A 19,303-nucleotide genomic window follows, 5' to 3' on the forward strand; every position below is an offset into this window, starting at 1 on the left:
CCTGGGAATATCTATTAATTCCTCTCCTATATCACTGTCTTTCTTTATCACTTCTATTTTTATATATCTAAGAGCCTCTTCAGCCATATCTTCTAAAATAATAATTTGATTTCCTAAAATATGAGTCATACCATTTTAATGCCTTTCATGTAATAATTCAGTTGTTTAAACTTAGGGTTCCTTGAAATATTTTATTTCAATAAGATCCTATCATATCTATATTATGCATTTCATTTGTTCATGTTTCATATGTAGTTATGACCCTTATTTATTATTTATTATCTTTTTTTCTAGTTTTTCATGGGTTATATTCTGTTGAATTTACCTAGAACAACTTTTATACATCCTTTATACAATTTTAAGTAACCTTTCCTCTACTAAGCAATGTTTAGAGGAAAATTAATTTTTTTAAAGATACTTGATATTTGTCATATTTTGAAATTTTCTCCCTATGCCCTGTAGATTTTTTCCCTTTTCTTTATTTTCCTTTCCTCATCCTTGAAAAAGGAGAAATCTACCTAGAAATTTCCTCTCTGACAGTATGTGTGGTGCATATAGCCTTAATGCTGGACTTGCAGGATCATGGATTTTCCCTTCATTCTGGGACCTATAAGAGCTCAATTCATTTCCTACAGGTATTCATATAATGTAACTCTGTTAGATGACAAGGGGTACATTCCACCTCAACATCCAGATTCTTTAAATGCACCAGGTAATCCAATGTGGTTTTTCACTGACCAAGTTCAACATCTTCAGTAATGTCAACAATTTATTTTTTGTTCATTTTGGTTTTTGGTGGAACTGGAATTTGAACTCAGCACTTTATGTTTGCAAAGCAGGTCCTCTAATATTTGAGCCATACCTCCAGTCTCAATAGTGCTAGTAGTGATCACTCCATCTCCCCCTCACCTCCCTTCCACTTACAGGTACAATGAATTTTATAAGATGACCACATGTGTCAAGGTGTAATTGTTATTGTCTTCACCTGAGCCTCTGTATGCTGCTGTCTGTAAGTGAACATAAAAGAAAGGAACTAAGGGGAATGATTGCAGAGTACTAAGGGACAGACTGATTTAGTCAATTACAGTCATTTTTCTCTATTGCTAAGATTGAATACTAGTGAATGTTTTATCTTTTTTGAATATTTATGAATATTTAATTTCAACTGAGTTAATACAAAGGATGATATTATAAATCAGACTCACAGGAGCTGGAGATCTTCCCCGTTTCTTACTTTTACAAATAGTTTTGAGAATAGAAGCAATCATGGGATACAGGTGAAACAGCTAAGAACTCTGGGGCTTCCATCACATATACCCAGGTCTTCTCTTCCAGCACCAAGCATGTGGTAGACAAGGTTAGCCAATGAAGTTTCTAATTAAGTTGTGCAGTCACATCACTTACACAGGAAAAACATTTAGATTGTGAAATGGCTCCATTTTATATACAAATTACGGCATATCTTCTGTGACATTTTCAGAGAGACATGCCCATAGATTTCAGGCATGTTTGCCCCATGCAATCCTAAATAATCAGGTAAATATTGTTTAAAAAATTTGGAATTTTTTTTGCCAAATATATCATTAGCTTTTTTATAAAGAGGCAAGACTGACTCTTCTGCATCCTCTCCCTGTTTCCCACAGCAATGCCCTCTCACTTATTCATTCCTCATGTACTGAAAGGGTATGAATGAGTTCAGATCTGTTGTCTAACCATTCACTTGCAAGCTAGAAGGGATACTTGGAGACAGGCAAAATTTCTCTTATATATCGACAACAGAGTGACTTTTTAAAATCACATTTCTGATTACTTTATATTTTTGTTTATTTAGCCATGATCTAATGGTAATATCAAAATTCCAGGGTATTGCATACATAACTGTCTACAGTCTTTCTCTAATTGCCCTACATAATCCCAACTTCTGTGTCTCTTAAGCACATTATAATATTGCCAGTATGAACTTCCAAATCCAAACCCAACACAGTTTGTCATGCATTTTCACTTGTCTTTTCTATTTTCCTAATACACAAAAGTCCTTAATAAAAGTTAGCTCTTGAATTTGGTTGCTTATATATAGTCGGGCAAGAAGTATATTTATACTGAGTAATCGGAAGAAATAAAATAATATCCTAAAGAGTTAAAAGGAATAAGAACAGACTGTTACTAAGCCTGAAATATTACCAACATTACCTTGTTAGTAACTGGAAGAAAAGTGAATTAAGCTGATCATTTTAATTGAAAATGAAATAACAGCAAACCTAATTACACTGTGGCACAATACAGATCCTGTACACAATGAAAGCATTTGTTCTGCTGTTGTAGACCTTGTAAACATTGCCAGTGTTCTGGTAATGCCTCATTTCCCTCAGCTCTTACCAAATACAGTGGAATTTGTTGATGTATACCATGAGGTCAAGTAACGAATTTTCAAGGTCATTTTACAAATAGGAGTTCTAGCTCCTAGATGTCTTTGCACAATGGGCTGCTTCCACTAAATCCATTCCCATATTCACCATGCTTTAAACCAATTGTCTTCGCTAATTCTCACTATAATCTGGATTATGTAACCCAGTTTGAATGCTCACAACATTCCAGTGGCATTGCTTTAGTATTCCACATGGTCACTTTTTGAAGAAAATAGAATAATTGCATGAATACCCCTATATTCAAAGACACAGAGTTGGGGATAGATTTGCTTCAGGTCTTAGAAAGTGAATCCAGCACCCAAGTTCTTGACAGAATTTCCCAGCCTTTTATCTGTATCTAAAATTTGATATTAACATCTATAAAATATTTCTCCTTGAACTGTTCTTACTTATAGGACCTGAAAGAAAAAATAATTTTAAAGGATGATCATATTGTGTTTGTAACATATAAGCTCATTAGAACAACACATTGGGAAGAATCATTTTGCTTTTGTTTTCTAATCACTCCAGGCGGAGATTCCAAGATGGCGGCTAGAGGTAGGAAGCAGAAAGCGAGCCTCCTATAGTGAAATCTTGGAGAGACGCTGGAGACACACTTTGCAGGCATAATCACCGAGAAAAGGCATAACTTTGACTCCTCCACATCTCCAGCCGGCGCAGAGAATCTCCACTTCACGTTAAACGGAGAACCGAGGAGGCCCCCGGGCCGCCAGTGGCCGGCGCCCATACGGCTTGGGAAGACGCGGACCAGGTGAGCTTCGCGGTACCGTGGTTCCCCCACAGACAAGCCTGGGCCAGAGCAGCATAGCCCCCTGGACAGACTGACCTCCACCCGGGAAAAAAAGAGAAACTGAGTACTAAGCAATAAGAACAGTTAAGACGCTGGAAAGAGGGTGGGGCGCCCTGAGCGCTGAAGATTGGGGGAAGGGACTCCTTCCCGGGACTGTAAAGAAACGAGCCGGGCGGGCCGGAGAGGCTCTGGCGGGAGCGGGGCGCGCCAGCAACCAGGAGCAGGGACGCTTGTGAGAGGAGGGAAGACCCACTTCCCACGTGAACTGTAAATAAACACACAGGCCTGACAACGCGGGGCAGTGTCGCCTTTCCCAGTGCTTGGAAAGGGAAAAGCCTGTAGCAGAGGCCCCCCTCCCCCGCACAGGAGAACTCTGAGCAAACAAAGCCTGTGGGACCAGGTGAGTGCTAAGCTCACCCCAGAGATCTGCATAAATAACGCCACCAGCAGCAGGCAGGCAAGCCACAGTTGCAGATACCACTCTCAGAACTGCCTCCAGACGCTTTTTTTTTTCTTTTTCTCCCTACCTTTGATGAGAGAACAACCGAATTACACCTGCAAGCCGAAAAACTTACTGAAACTATTGCATTTGAACTGGGGACACTTGGTGGGGTTTTTTTTTTATTTTTTCTTCTGTGTGTGTGTGAGTGTAGTTTTGTTCTACTTTATGCATCCCCTTTGATGAGACAACTACAGAACAACATCTGAGGCACCAACTCCAGGACTGGAGATTAAGACGGACATCCAAATTATTAAGACTGAAATTGCATTGCATATAAACTTGGAAGTTTTTTGGCTTTTTTTTTTTTTTTTTAATTTCCTATTTTCCATTTTATTTTAATTCATTTTTATAAATAGATATTACTTTCATATACTTATTTTTTATTTTTTTTATCTTTGATTTTCAATCCTCTCTCTGTCTCTCTATTGTCTGTTCAGCTTACTGTCGATTAGTACACTAACACTCCCTGTTTATACCTTTGAAACTCTCTTGTCTGATACCTTGTTCTGCTTTCTCCCTCTTGTCTGTATATTTGTTTTCCCCTTTTCTTTAACTTCTTGCTTTCCATCTCAGCTCACTCTTCCGTTCTCAATATTACCATTGTTATTATTACAAGCTAGAAAATACTTAATTACACACAGTACAGGGACAGTAACAACACCAAGGACAATGACAGGAAGACAGAAAAAACAAGGAAACCAGTTTCCCCACAGCAAAAAATTAGTACAGGAACCAGAGGGGAATGAAGAGAACAGAAACTCAGAGCCAGACTCCAACAAAATGAAGATAAACTATGCCAAAGGACCCAATGAAGCCTACAAGAATAATTTAAAAGAAGACATACTACAAGTACTCAATGAGAATTTTATAGAGATGATACTGGATAGGGTCAACCAAAATGTACAGGAGACACTCAAGAAATTCCAAGACAATAAAAATAGAGAATTTGAAAAAGCAAAAGAAGAAATAAAGGAAACCATAGAAGCACTGTATAAACACCAAAGTGAAAGAGAGAACACAATGAATAAATGGATAAATGAACTCAGGACAAAAATAGACAACAATAAAGAAGAAAACAGCCAGGATATGGAAAACCTCAGAAAAAAGAACGAAACAGAACTGCAAAACAAAACGGAAAGCCAATCCAGCAGAATAGAACAAACAGAAGACAGAATCTCAGAACTTGAAGATGAAATGGTAATTAAAGGAAAAACCGAAGAACTATTAATTAAACAACTCAAGACCTGTGAAAAGAAAATGCAAGAACTCACCGACTCCATCAAAAGACCAAACTTGAGAATCATGGGCATCGAAGAAGGAGAAGAGGTGCAAGCGAAGGGAATGCGTAATATATTCAACAAAATAATAACGGAAAATTTCCCAAATCTAGAGAAAGATATTCCCATACAAATGCAAGAGGCCTCCAGGACACCAAACAGACCAGATCAAAATAGAACTACTCCACGACATATCATCATTAAAACAACAAGTTCAGAAACTAAGGAAAGAATATTGAAGGCTGCAAGAGAGAAAAAACAAGTAACATACAAAGGTAAACCCATCAAAATCACAGCAGACTTCTCAACAGAAACATTAAAAGCAAGAAGAGCGTGGGGTGAGATCTTCCGGGCACTGAATGAAAATAACTTCAACCCCAGGATACTCTACCCAGCAAAGCTATCATTCAAAATAGATGGAGCAATAAAAGTCTTCCATGATAAGCAGAAACTAAAACAATATGTCACCACAAAGCCACCATTACAAAAGATTCTGCAAGGGATCCTGCACACAGAAAGTGACACCCAACTTAACCATGAAAAGGCAGGCAGCACCAAACCACAGGATAAGAAAAAGCAAGACAGTAGAGAGTAACATCAAGTTAGGTACACACAATCAAACCTTCAAACAACTAAGATAACTAAATGGCAGGAATCACCACATACCTATCAGTACTAACACTTAATGTCAATGGACTTAATTCACCCATCAAAAGACACCGTTTGACAAAATGGATTAAAAAAGAAGATCCAACAATTTGTTGCTTACAGGAGACTCATCTCACTGACAGAAATAAGCATATGCTTAGGATGAAAGGCTGGAAGAAGATTTACCAAGCTAATGGCCCCCGAAAACAAGCAGGAGTAGCAATACTTATCTCTGACAAAGTAGACTTCAAACCTACATTGATCAAACGAGACAAAGAAGGACATTCCATACTAATAAAAGGGGAAATAGACCAAAAGGAAATAATAATCATCAATCTGTACGCACCCAATGTCAACGCACCCAATTTCATCAAACATACCCTAAAAGACCTAAAAGCATATATAAACGCCAACACAGTGGTTGTGGGAGACTTTAACACTCCATTATCATCAATAGATAGGTCATCCAAACAAAAACTCAATAAAGAAATCCAAGATCTAAAATATGCAATAGATCAAGTGGACCTAGTAGATGTCTATAGAACATTTCATCCAACCTCTACACAATATACATTCTTCTCAGCAGCCCATGGAACCTTCTCCAAAATAGATCATATCCTAGGGCACAAAGCAAGTCTCAGCAAATATAAGAAAATAGAAATAATACCGTGCATACTATCTGACCACAATGCAGTAAAAGTAGAACTCAACAACAAAAGTAAAGACAAAAAACATGCAAACAGCTGGAAACTAAATAACTCATTACTTAATGAAGAATGGATCATCGATGCAATAAAAGAGGAAATTAAAAAGTTCCTAGAAGTCAATGAAAATGAAAACACAACCTACCGGAACCTATGGGACACAGCTAAGGCAGTCTTGAGAGGAAAGTTTATAGCCATGAGTGCATATATTAAAAAGATTGAAAGATCCCAAATCAATGACCTAATGATACATCTCAAACTCCTAGAAAAACAAGAACAAGCAAATCCCAAAACAAATAGAAGGAGAGAAATAATAAAAATAAGAGCTGAAATCAACGAAATAGAAACCAAAAAAACCATACAAAGAATTAATGAAACAAAAAGTTGGTTCTTTGAAAAAATAAACAAGATCGATAGACCCCTGGCAAACCTGACTAAAATGAGGAGAGAAAAAACCCAAATTAGTAGAATCAGGAATGCAAAAGGGGAGATAACAACAAACACCATGGAAATCCAGGAAATCATCAGAGACTACTTTGAGAACCTATATTCAAATAAATTTGAAAATCTAAAAGAAATGGACAGATTTCTAGACACATATGACCATCCAAAACTGAACCAAGAGGAAATTAATCACCTGAATAGACCTATAACACAAAATGAAATTGAAGCAGCAATCAAGAGTCTCCCCAAAAAGAAAAGTCCAGGACCTGATGGATTCTCTGCTGAATTCTATCAGACCTTTAAAGAAGAACTGATACCAACCCTCCTTAAACTGTTCCATGAAATAGAAAGGGAAGGAAAACTGCCAAACACATTTTATGAAGCCACTATTACACTTATCCCAAAACCAGGCAAAGACACCTCCAAAAAGGAGAACTATAGGCCAATCTCCTTATTGAACATTGATGCAAAAATCCTCAACAAAATAATGGCAAACCGAATTCAGCAACACATCAAAAAGATTATCCACCACGACCAGGTAGGCTTCATCCCAGGGATGCAGGGGTGGTTCAACATACGAAAATCAATAAACGTAATAAACCACATTAACAGAAGCAAAGACAAAAACCACTTGATCATCTCAATAGACGCAGAAAAAGCCTTTGATAAGATCCAACATCATTTCATGATAAAAGCTCTAAGAAAACTAGGAATAGAAGGAAAGTTCCTCAACCTTATAAAAGCTATATATGACAAACCTACAGCCAGCATTATACTTAACGGAGAAAAATTAAAACCGTTCCCTCTAAAATCAGGAACCAGACAAGGATGCCCACTATCTCCACTCCTATTCAACATAGTGCTGGAATTCCTAGCCAGAGCAATTAGGCAAGAAGAAGGAATAAAAGGAATACAAATAGGTAAAGAAACTGTCAAAATATCCCTATTTGCAGACAACATGATCCTATACCTTAAAGACCCAAAAAATTCTACTCAGAAGCTTCTAGACATCATCAATAGCTATAGCAAAGTAGCAGGATATAAAATCAACATAGAAAAATCATTAGCATTTCTATACACTAACAATGAGCAAACGGAAAAAGAATGTATGAAAACAATTCCATTCACAATAGCCTCAAACAAAATCAAATACCTAGGTGTAAACCTAACAAAAGATGTGAAAGACCTCTACAAGGAAAACTATACACTTCTGAAGAAAGAGATTGAGGAAGACTATAGAAAGTGGAGAGATCTCCCATGCTCATGGATTGGTAGAATCAACATAGTAAAAATGTCGATACTCCCCAAAGTAATCTACATGTTTAATGCAATTCCCATCAAAATTCCAATGACATTCATTAAAGAGATTGAAAAATCTACTGTGAAATTTATATGGAAACACAAGAGGCCACGAATAGCCAAGGCAATACTCAGTCAAAAGAACAATGCAGGAGGTATCACAATACCTGACTTCAAACTATATTACAAAGCAATAACAATAAAAACAGCATGGTACTGGCACAAAAACAGACATGAAGACCAGTGGAACAGAACAGAGGATCCAGATATGAAGCCACACAACTATGAGCAACTTATCTTTGACAAAGGAGCTAAAAATATACGATGGAGAAATAGCAGCCTCTTCAACAAAAACTGCTGGGAAAACTGGTTAGCAGTCTGCAAAAAACTGAAACTAGATCCATGTATATCACCCTATACCAAGATTAACTCAAAATGGATCAAGGATCTTAATATCAGACCCCAAACTCTTAAGTTGATACAAGAAAGAGTAGGAAATACTCTGGAGTTAGTAGGTATAGGTAAAAACTTTCTCAATGAAACCCCAGCAGCACAGCAACTAAGAGATAGCATAGATAAATGGGACCTCATAAAACTAAAAAGCTTCTGTTCATCAAAAGAAATGGTCTCTAAACTGAAGAGAACACCCACAGAGTGGGAGAAAATATTTGCCAATTATACATCAGACAAAGGACTGATAACCAGAATATACAGGGAACTTAAAAAACTAAATTCTCCCAAAACTAATGAACCAATAAAGAAATGGGCATGTGAACTAAACAGAACTTTCTCAAAAGAAGAAATTCAAATGGCCAGAAAACACATGAAAAAATGCTCACCATCTCTAGCAATAAAGGAAATGCAAATTAAAACCACACTAAGATTCCACCTCACCCCTGTTAGAATAGCCATCATCAGCAACACCACCAACAACAGGTGTTGGCGAGGATGTGGGGAAAAAGGAACCCTTTTACACTGTTGGTGGGAATGTAGACTAGTACAACCACTCTGGAAAAAAATTTGGAGACTACTTAAAAAGATGGACATCGATCTACCATTTGATCCAGCAATACCACTCTTGGGGATATACCCAAAAGACTGTTACTCCAGAGGCACCTGCACATCCATGTTTATTGCGGCACTATTCACAATAGCCAAGTTATGGAAACAGCCAAGATGTCCCAGCACTGACGAATGGATTAAGAAAATGTGGTATCTATACACAATGGAATTTTATGCAGCCATGAAGAAGAACGAAATGTTATCATTCGCTGGTAAATGGATGGAATTGGAGAACATCATTCTGAGTGAGGTTAGCCTGGCTCAAAAGACCAAAAATCGTATGTTCTCCCTCATATGTGGACATTAGATCAAGGGCAAACACAACAAGGGGATTGGACTATGAGCACATGATAAAAGCGAGAGCACACAAGGGAGGGGTGAGGATAGGTAAGACACCTAAAAAACTAGCTAGCATTTGTTGCCCTTAACGCAGAGAAACTAAAGCAGATACCTTAAAGCAACTGAGGCCAATAGGAAAAGGGGACCAGGAACTAGAGAAAAGGTTAGATCAAAAAGAATTAACCTAGAAGGTAACACCCACACACAGGAAATCAATGTGAGTCAATGCCCTGTATAGCTATCCTTATCTCAACCAGCAAAACCCCTTGTTCCTTCCTATTATTGCTTATACTCTCTCTACAACAAAATTAGAGATAAGGGCAAAATAGTTTCTGCTGGGTATTGAGGGGGGGAGCGGGAGGGGGTGGAGTGGGTGGTAAGGGAGGGGGTGGGGGCAGGGGGGAGAAATGAACCAAGCCTTGTATGCACATATGAATAATAAAAGAAAAATGAAAAAAAAAAAATCACTCCAGGCAATTTCTTGTCAGAAGTTTCTTTTTATCAGATACTTCTCTATCTCTCCTTAGAGAGACCTGATCCATCCTTCCTTTTCTGTAGCTTTTTCTTCTTCCTGTTGGCTAGTTATACAAAAGTCAGATTCTTATGGAAAATGTAAAACTGTAAGATAGATCTGGGATCATTTTTGTAAGTAGTTAAATAGACATTTTGTGTTAAATAACAAGATGCATCCTTATAACAAAAAACATTAAAGAATTTAAGTTTCTGTTGTTCCTGATGGATAAGAATCCAGAGTACCTGATCTTTGGCACATTCAACTTTTTGGAAATGTGCATGAAAAAAACCTATTTTACTTAAGAAACTGTATTACTGGTTCATAAATCCCTAGATCCGTGAACCCATGTTATAATCCCTATCATTATCTTTGCCTTCAATGAAATGCTAAGGGTGGACATCTTGAGCCTATTATGCAATATAACAACTAAGATATTTTCCTAAAGAATTTGTTATTTGTATTAAAGTGAGTAAGACTGAATTATATGAATTCAATTCTGCAAGAATGTGAAGAGACTCTCTCCACCTTGTCATATTCCTTAATTCTCTCCCACCATTTGCTTTGTATCCAACATTTTACAACTACATCCTTACTCCTTTAGGATTCCAGTTCCTATTGAAACACAATTGTCCTTTGGGTTAGTTAGTACTAGGATGCCTAATTCATTTATCATATAGGCTGAAACTTGTTTTTCTGATAGGACTGGGGTCTGAATTGAAGGCTTCATACTTGCTAGGCAGGTGTTCTACCACTTTACCACTTCAGCCACACCCTAGTTCTTTTTTGCTTTAGCTTTTTGTAAATAAGGTCTCTTACTTTTGCCCAGTCTTGCCTGGACTGCAATCCTCTTATTTACACACCCCGCATAGCTGGGAAGTCACAATCATTCCCAGCTTTATTGTTTGATATGAGTTCTCAATTACTTTTTGTCTGGACTGGCCTAGAACTGTGATCCTCCTGATAACTTTCTCCTGAGTAGCTGCAATTACAGCCTGATGAAACATTTTTATGTATAAAAGAGAACATTGTGATTTTGTGTGTGGGAGTGAAGTGGGAGAGTTTATTGAGATAGAAAAGTAGCAAAAAGTATAGCTTCCAGAATTGGGAGGAGTCCCAAGAGAGGGTGCCTTCAAAGAGGACATTATTAAAGGCTAAAGTAGAATGCATGAGCCAGGCTGTTGAGGAACTGAGAATGTACAATCATCCTCATTAATTCCTTAAAATTCTCCCAATTTATACTTAATGCAAGAGAAATGACCATAGAACACAACAGTTAATAGAGGTAAATAAACTCTACCCACAGTAGTATGTAGAAGGAATACACACAAACTGATCTTGGTTATAAAGGAAAATATAAAATTCAGTTTTGTCCAAACTTAACCTTATTCTCTGGAAAAATTATACTTAGTCTGAATTTTACATGCTAAAGTCAAAGGTCCCCTTCAACTGCCAAGATCAATCTTTAGGGAATGTAAGATCCTAATCAATGCTCCCTAAATATTTTAACCACATCCCATTTATTGTTGCTACTTCACTTTCCTCATGAAAAAATAAACATTCTTTCACTTTTTTTTTTAACAAATATTGCCAGGGCCTTTTGCATTACTGATAAATATGCTCATATAAGAAACACAAAATCTGAAATTTTACAGGTTATCCCTTATGGAACATATTGTACTACTACTACAGTACAATATGTAGTAGTAGTTTTTTAATTAACTACTATCAGTAATAGCCTTTCTGCAAACATGATTCTTTATCCATCTTTTGAGAACCATTCCATAGGTTCTACATTCATTTTATATTTATTTCCTCTAACCACAGAGTTGAAGATTTATTTCTTCTTTCTACCATTCTGTCTCACCAGAAAGAAGCCAGTGTGAAAACTAGTCCATGGTACTAAGAAAATAGTGAGCTTCCAAATGACTGATATGGGTGTCTTCTGTCCATTGTCAGGGCAGAATCCCAGAGCTATGGAAAACCATCGAAAGTAAAGAGGCTTCAGTATGACATGAACTTTCTTTTGCATTTTTTATATAATATATAGGGTCAGAATTTATCTCACCGATTGTGCACACAGCATTAGGTTATGAAGGAAGGAGGGGGGTAAAAGATAAATACACTTCAGTCTGTTTCTGCAGATTATTGATGAATACCAGGGAGAGGAAAATAAGAACATAAATTATATTTATCATAACATAATGATCGGGAGACATGGCTCATGTTGAACTAAAAGACATAGAAGAGGGGTTTTTTTTAATACAAACAGACAAATGATTTACATCTTGAAGCATAAAATTCTGGAAAGGGTGGAGTCCAGACCAAGACAGCATCATTTGCATGCAATCATTTGCAGTTGACAGGGTTTTGTTTCAGAATGATCTGACATTTGGTTTAATGCTCCACTGTTGCCATCTTGAAATATTTATTTATTTATTGTTATAATTTTCCTTTATTGTTGTACTAGGTAGGGGTTCATTGTGGCATTTATAAAGATTCTTACAATGTATCAAATATATCATACTTGGATTCACTTCTTCTATCATTCTCCTTTATCTCTCCCATTCCCAGATTCCTGGAATAGTTTCTACAGGTATCATTTTTGCATTTACATACTAGTGTACACATTTTTTACTCCATATTCACCCTCTTACAGGGGCCTTGTATAGTTATTTTACTCTTTGCTGCATAAATTATATATCTGGTGTTGAGTACAGAAGAACAGCTCATTCTATGATATGACAAGATTAAAGTTACCAAGTAACAGAAATAATCAGTACTACTTCAAGACAGAGATTATGGCAAGGATCTAATTAAGAAGAAACTAGCTTGAAAAAAGAGGCTGTACCATATCATGAAAGTTCAGATTTTAATGACTAAGTTCAAAATTTATTCTAGAGCCACTCATAAAATCTTTGCAGAATTTTGAAGACACATTCTATAATTAGAATTCTATGAAGATGTGAATGATGGATTAAAAAAATGAAAGAAATTGAAATATAGGCAGTTCAAGTGAAATGTTAGTAAAATAGCCTTAGCAGGAAATAATGAGGGCTTGATGCCAAGGAATAGCAGGGAAGGCATAAAATGAGACATATTTCACAGATTGGGCTATCTACTCTTTCCTTCATCCAATGCTCTTCTCCAAATCCAACAGAAAATATTAGTATGTTCAGGTTACCTCATGATCATGTGTCTTTTTCCAGTTTTATACCAAATGCATTCTAAAATGATCTAAATCATCCACAGTGAAATTTTGAGTAATATTTCCTCCCAAGACTTCAAAAAAATTCAATAAAGCATAGCACAGCTTTAATATTTTGGGGGAAAATATTGAAACAACTGTGTGTACAGGCTTCTGAAAAGTCCGGTGATTATGTAATATTTCTTAGTTTTTTATAACTGAGATATTGTCTCAGCTTCTGTTTTCCTCAGTGGTGTTTTGATCCTCAAAATATTTTAATTACAAATAGCTCAAGTACTTGTTTAAAATGCTAACTTTGATTTTTTTTAAGTTACATGTATCAGGAATAACCATTTTAGCAATGAAACACCCTGAATAATATTAAAAGTCATAAATCAATAAGTGGTCACTGAAAATAAATCTTTATCTAATAGTGACTGTAAAGCATTGATTTTATTCAGCATATTGACTATGCTACGTAAAGTGCATTCTTGCTTCTTTTTATATCCACCACATCCAGAAAATTGCATACAGTGAGAATGCCATCTGCACCCTCAAAGAGAATAGGTTTGGCCTCCAATGTAAACTCTGACTTACCTTGCCTCATCAAAAAGATTGGGGCTTAAAGGTTTTGCTCAAATAACACCTTCTTGTCTATTTAAAATACAGCACCTGGATTCTGAGCTTCAGGTTAACCAAATAACCTTCTGTTAAAAAGCTATCAACATGAAAAAGTTAAAATCCTTGTTTCAACTTGCAAAATTTTCTAGAAATTAACAGTATCCTGTTGAATGTGACTAAATGTAGTTATAACTTGGGTTTGGCTCATTAGCATTACTTTGAAAATTCAACACAAAAACATTAACAAGGCCCATTTTTTAATCTCATCCTCTTTCCCACCACAAATACACCTACAAAACTTTCTGTCATTCTAATGACACACAAATCCTCCTCACTTTTCTCCAGCCACACTGGACTCCTAGCCTGTTTTCAAATACAGTAATGCACTGCATAACAAGACTTCAGTCAATTATCTGACACATCCTAGTGTGGCCCCATTAAGACTAAAGCACAGCTGAAATTTCATATCGTCTAGGACGTAGTGCAGCATGTTCCTCACATGTTTGTGGTAATGCTGGGGTACAAAAACCTCTGCACTGCCAGTGCTAAAGAAGTATGGCAAAGTTGATTATTTACAGTGTATAATGCTTAAGAATGATAATAAATGACTATGCTACTGGTTTATGTATCTACCATATTATACTCTTAATTGTTATTTGGATGCTTACACCTTGTAAAAAAAAAACCCATCAACATGTGCTGTTATTGGCATCAACCTCTTATATCTTGTATCTACTGTGTCTCTTCACCACTTCATTGTTCTTGTGCCTCATTTAATCTCATGGTCTTTTGTTCATTATGGCCAAGTAGTCATTAGCTGCAAAATCTACATTTCTGTAAGTATACACTATGATGTTCACACAACAAAACCACCTAATAACACATTTCTTAAAACAAATCCATGCTGTTAAGTGATGAATGCCATCTATGAGCCTTTGCCTTTGCTTTACCTATGTCTAGAACTCTCTTCTTCCAGATCTATGAGGCTTCTCTCCAAGTTCCTTCAGCAGTATGCAGAAATGGCACCCTTTCATTGATGGTTCCTCTGGCCACCATATTTAAAATTGAACATTATTCTCAGCTATTGCAATTCTTGCTTTATCTTTATCTGTGGCCCTTGATAACATCCAACGTATGTATAAATCTCCTGGCTTAGTTCATTGTTCTTACCCCTCCTGGGCATTCTGTAAGGCAGGGATTTAGGTCATGTGCATTCACTGTGTGACATGCAATGCCCAAGACAGAGAAGGGACTCAATAAATATGTGTTATCAAATGAATGCATAGTTCCATGCATTCTTTTTCCTGAGCCCTCCTTTACTCTGGAGAACTCAACCTTAACTTAACCTTTCAATATAAATCAAAGCAATCATCAGAGAAGTTACAAAGGACAGAGTCTGATGTTTTTCACATGTTGGTGGATTGAAGTTTTCAGTCATCCTCTTTAACTAGAATTAGTAAGGTCTTTTTATTTATACCTCTACAATGACTGTATCCATTATTGGGGGAGAAAACTTTCTATTTAAGGTGGCATGAACTGTCTTAGTCAACTGAAGCTGCCATAACAAAATACCATACAGTAGTTTATGAAACAGAAATTTATTTTATCTCAGTTTTGAAGGCTGGAAGTCCAAGCTCAAAGGGCCAACAGATTCTGGTGAGGGTTCTCTTCTTGGCTTATAAATGGTCTTCTTGTCCCTGTGTCACAAAACTGACAGGGAAAAAGAAGTAGAATTCTCTAGTGTCTCATTTTATGAGAGCACTAACCCCATTGTGAATGATCCACCTTGATGACTATGTATAGATATACTTGCCTTCCAAGGGCCTTATCTTCAAATATCATCATAGTGGGAGTTAGGGCACCAATATATGAAATTTGTGGAGCTGCAACTCAGTGGATCCTGTTAATTAATGCAGTACAGGAGACAATGCAAAGCACTGCTTAAGTGTTTCATCAATTGTCTTTAAAGTTGACTTCCTATACGTGTCCCTTTTCTCTTACTTTCCTCCCTTCACCATTTTTTTCTTCTCCATCCCCTCATATAAAAACTTGTTTTAGGATTTTGATTTTGTCCTCCTATTCCCCCATTCTAGCTTCTTTCCCTGAGGTCTTTATTTGTGTTTTAGGATTTTGATTTTGTCCTCCTATTCCCCCATTCTAGCTTCTTTCCCTGAGGTCTTTATTTGTGTTTTAGGATTTTGATTTTGTCCTCCTATTCCCCTATTCTAGCTTCTTTCCCTGAGATCTTTATTTGTGTTTAAGGATTTTGATTTTGTCCTCCTATTCCCCCATTCTAGCTTATTTCCCTGAGGTCTTTATTTGTGTTTTCATCCCTGCAAGGGTGATATGCATTGCTATAGTTTTAAGATTTTGGCTCTTTAGAATGAAGAGCCTTTAATATTAACAAATACTTTCTTCTCCTGCTCATCAACTGCCAAGATATAAACCATACACTTTATATATCTTTCCTTGAGTGGTACCAGTTTAAATCCTAGATAAAAATGTATCAAAGACCCTAATGCCATGTACACATCTAAATAACACTTTCCCACAGAAGTTTGCTTCTTAGTATTATGTTTGATTTTAAATTCTACACTTTTCTTGAAAGTAAAAGACAATGTTGATAACAACATGCTCATTTTCTGATTAGTTAACCAGGTCAGAACTACTAAGAAACTAATTTTTCAGTATTCATCTACCTGTAGCTTTCACTTATAATAGTTGGTATCATCAATGGAAAGTTTTAACTTGATGTGAGCCTCAAAAATAGCTTGTAAAAGAAAAAAAAGTAAGTCAGCATTGGCTGACAATAAATCCTCTGGTGCTCTGTTTCTTTTCTGGTGCTCTGTTTCTTATCTAGTATTATGGTTGTACTGGGGTTACATTGTGGCATTTATAAAAGTTCTTACAGTATATCATAGTTGAATTCAGCCCTCCATCATTCTCCTTCATTTCCCCTACCCCCATTAATGGAATAGTTTCAACAGGTCTCATTTTTCCACTTTCATACATGCATACATAATATTTCTACCACATTCACCTTTCTATACCCTTCCATTATGTCTTCTCCCCTCCCACAAATACCAACCCCAACCCCCTGTTTTACCTTCCTGTTCTTTGTTTTTGAAGAAAGCCATTTTTATTTGTTTAAGGTAGGCATACAGGGAGTTTCCTTGTGATATTTCCATATATATATGTATTATAACCAGAATTGATTCATCCCATTTTTCTTCCTACCTTAGTTCTCTTCTTATGGTGATTTCTACATGTTTAAAAATTTTGTAATCATTCTTGTATTGAAAGTACACCAATCATGTTCACCTTCTTAACTTCCTTCTTTTACCCTCCTTGTCCCATTAGCAGTAACCTGTTTTTCATAATAGTGCTTATATTTATATTGTGTCTTTCACACATGAGAGAAAATGTGAGAAACAATATACAGTTTTTCTTATACATTTTCTTAATCCATTTCAGTTGTAGAGCATCTGGATTGTTTCCATAGTTTGGCTGTTGTGAACAGTGCTATAAAAAACACCAGTGTGTAAGTGTCTTTATTGTATTCTGACTTAAAATTCCTTCAGCTATATCCTTAAGAGTGGCATTGCTGAATCCTGTAGCAGTTCTATTTTTAGCTTTTTTGAGGAGCCTCCATACTGTTTGCCATAGTGATTGTACTAATTTATATTCCCACCAGCAGTATACGAGGGTTCCTTTTGCCCCACATCCTCACCAACATTTGTGTTGTTTGTGTTCTTAATTAACACATGGAAGCAACCTTTATGTATTACAGAAACTAAACCATTTGTTCCATTAACTAGCTTCTGTAGCAGTAAAAGCAGATTTTCTTTTTCCTTGTAATATCAATTTGTATTTTTTTATTATGACTGAAATTTAAGAGGTTTTCATTAATTCTGGAAATCTCCATGTTAACCTAGGGTGAAAACCAGATTTTCTTATGTTTGATAAGCCAAGCTACAAAGAGTCTTATAATTCAAAGGAGTTATGTCATCTAATGTCTTTCTAGTTTTTCTAATTCATTGGAATATTTGCCTTGCTTTAAAGTGATATAAAATATATGATTTCTGTCTCAGCAGGAAAGAAATGATGAGCAGGTAAAGAGAGCTAAATTAACATAATTTTAAGGGTGTCTAGAGAGGGACTTGGTACATAGAAGTTGGGACATGAATTCTCACTTTAGTAACATCAGACATTTTTTGTGGTATTTTGATTTGAACTCAGGGCCTCACTCTTGCTTAGCAGGCACTCTACCATATGAGTTACATTCATAGCCTTTTCTTTTGCTTTAGTTAACTTTTGCACATCGTCTTGCATTTTTCTAGGATCAGCCTCAGACCTTGATCATCCTACCTACATCTCCTATGGACCGTAGATGTGTGCCACACACCTAGCTTGTTAGTTGAGATGGAGTCTTTCTAACTTTTTGCAGAGGCTGACCTCAAATTTCGATCCTCCCAACCTCCACCTCCCAAGTAGCCAGGATTACAAGTATGTACCACCATATATGGAGCAATATTAGACTTTTGTCCTTTGATGTTTAGATTTAAAATCTATAAATAGGTGATTAAATTCCCATTTTCATAAAAAATTAGAATAGAAGGAATCGGAATGAGAAGCAAATGACACATAACTTACACAGCATTGTTATGTTAAATTATTCTACTTTGATTTTCATTCTTCAGATATTCCACTGGCATTAAACTCTTAAGAGAATAAAAAGGTGCTAAGTATTATTGACAACAGATCGTTAACAACTCTAAATACAGAATCAACATCAGAGTCCATTCCATTTCTACTTCTTCATTCATCAATGTGGTCCTTGCTGATATTAAGACCAAGTTTGCTTATACAGACTGTGGATCCTGGTGAAAGTCATTTTAATTTATACTCATTATAAGTGAATCATAAGCCATAGAAACATGAAGACATCTTTTATTCTGCCAAAGAAAGTTTTTCCTAATTGTTGGACACCAAAAAATTCCTAAATGTAAAATCATTAAGAAATGCTTCTTGAAACCCTCGGCATCATTACTTTTACAAGATTTAATTATGATTCAAGAAGCATTGCAAGATTGATGAAAAGGGGTAAATGGTTGAATGGTACAGTAAATATCATTGAGTTCATTTCATTTGAGAGATTTGAGGTAATTAATCTTACATGGTTAACATCCACAGATGAGCTAAACTGGATTGGTAAGTTTGGGGCATTTTACTGTAGTGGTAATGGAAGACACAAACATTCGGGGATCTTATGGCTAATTAGTAATCAAAATAACAATAGTAAAAAGGCTTTGATTTGTTATTAAATAGCAAAGCCTAGTGAAATGCTTTTGTTATAAATGTTCTTTTTTTTCTTTTCTTATTCTGTGTACCTCTGGTGTTACCCCACACTAAATGTGCCAGAAATAATCTTCAAACAAAACCCGGTGCTGTAACACAATGAGAAATGCCAATTAGTACAATGTAGGAAGTAAC

Source organism: Castor canadensis, chromosome 9 (assembly GCF_047511655.1).
Source record: "Castor canadensis chromosome 9, mCasCan1.hap1v2, whole genome shotgun sequence".
Taxonomy (NCBI): Eukaryota; Metazoa; Chordata; class Mammalia; order Rodentia; family Castoridae; genus Castor; species Castor canadensis.